Raw genomic sequence first — 2,435 nt, forward strand, 5'->3', positions numbered from 1 at the left:
ATATCTTTTTATTAAATTATTTGGAAATTAATATGAAAATATAAATTAAAAATAATTTTAAAATCTATTATATAATTATATAAATTAACCCCAAAAAATAAAATAATGGAACAATAGTTCGATATAATGAATAAATTAAAATTAATTATATAAATAATAAATATATAGAAAACGTATAACATTATTTTTTTAATAAATTATTTTGTAATTTTAATTAAAAACTAAGGTACGATTATTTATATAATCTAATATATAATTATGTTGAATTAAAAATTGTTAAAACAATTGTGCATATAATAAATGGGTAGAAAAAATAAAAATATATATTTTAACCAAAATTAAAAAAATTATATATTTTTTTGAAAAACAGATTAGTTTAATTTTATTACAAATTTTAAAAGAGGAAAATGAGTTCAAGAAACAAAGCTAGACAGACCCTAGCGTTTTTTAAAATACCAAATGAGTTTGAAACAACTAAGTTAAAAAAAAATTGAATAACAAACAATTGAATTACAAACAAATTATTAAACAAGAAATATTTGAAACTTCATTTCCTTGTAATGATTTTATATGGGATATTCAATCTTTGATTGAGCTTCCAATTGTCTTCATTAATCGGAGTTCCCTTCCATTTATGCATGAGAGCGTTGCCATCAGAGACAATATCATCCTAAACTTTTCCTTCTATTCTCTTATTCGTGCTATGAATTCTTGTATTTTTTCTCTCTCGGTATTATAGACTAGGGCTCCAAAGAAGCATTTGAAAACATTCGCATAAAAATTATCTTCCTTAACCTTTTTCTTAACAAGATCTATAATTTCGTTCCATTTATCTCAAAATTTAATGATATTAATGTTCTGAGCAAAATTAATCTACACCTATGATATAAATAATTTATATTTAAATGAATTTAATAAATACGAATATTAATAATCTAAAAATGAATTTTGCTCTTTTTTAATTTAATTTTATGTTGTGACTTTTCATATTATTTTATAACCTGTTTGAATTCGCGAGTCAATGGATTATGTAACCCGATTCGTTTTTTCTAATAAAGTGGAACGTTGGGTGTGGTGCGATGACCCGATAAACTTGAACTTTTTAAAATTAAGTGTTATTATATATATATGATTAATGAATTATTCTTAAAGTTTATATGCTAATAAAATAAAATTAGTAATTAGATATCACAATTAAATAAGCATTAAATATTTATTTTCACATCCATAGTTGGTACATTTGTGCTATTAAAGAACATGAATAGACTATTCACATAGTCTTTCACATATGCATACAAAATTATCACAATACCCATCAAAATTGTTAACAGATTCGGGTAAACAATTATTTTTACAACTGCTATCCTTAAAACACAGGCCTTTAAAAGTAGCGCTCTTGTTAAAACAAACCCTTGCCACTACTTTATCATTCTCTGTAAAAATGAAATAGTCATACATGTTTTTATTATTAATGATATCATTAAATTTAAACTAATCATAAATAGAGAGAAAATTAAACTTACGAGAAATGAGAAGAGCTAACACGAACACAAGATTGAAGAATAATTTGTTCATGGTGTTTGATATGACAACTTAAAGTTAATTTATTCAAAGAACTAGAGAGTATTTATATTCATTTAAAAGAATATGAATTTGAAAAACAATTTATATAATGAAATATTCACCAGAAAACAAATAGTTATTTAGAATAATTAATGTTAAACAAAGAAATATATCTAAATAAAAAATAATTATTATATAAATCACTTTTAAAAGAAAGAAAATTTATTTAGATATTTGTTATAAAAAAATCCTAAAATAATCATTTAAAATTGATAAAATAATAAATTATATCAATATTTTTTAAACGTAAATTTTATGCAGATTCTTACATTCTAAATAAATATTTCTTAATTAATCATTAAAATTTATATATTTACAATTTATAAAAGGTGTTTAAAGAAATTTATATTTATAAAATGGATAAATTAAAGTTTAGACATCCATATTAATAATAAGCTTGTTTCTTGTGTTATTTTATTAAAATATTAAAATTATCAAAATCATTAACAAAAATATTTTGATATATTTTATTTTATATTTTCATAATTTAGGAAACTAGCATTATCTTATAAACATTCATACTTACGTTTCAGGTTTTAATAACTAGAATAGAATATGTGATCTTTAATTTTCAGATACCAGTTAATACCACAATATTTATGTTCAAAACTGATATTGTGTTATCTATTAAATTCTAAAATATATTGGTTTCTTAATTAGTTTAAAACTTCATTAGAAAAATAACTTTCTATTATAAATAAATAGATTCTACCAAATATCTCTCATAAAATGCACTTTCATTTCATGATTTATTAGCAAAATGTGTTTAATTATTAAATCTAGTTAATTTTAAATTTTTTATTAACTTAATT

The sequence above is a fragment of the Impatiens glandulifera genome, chromosome 2, assembly GCF_907164915.1.
Source record: "Impatiens glandulifera chromosome 2, dImpGla2.1, whole genome shotgun sequence".
In the NCBI taxonomy this organism is placed as follows: domain Eukaryota; kingdom Viridiplantae; phylum Streptophyta; class Magnoliopsida; order Ericales; family Balsaminaceae; genus Impatiens; species Impatiens glandulifera.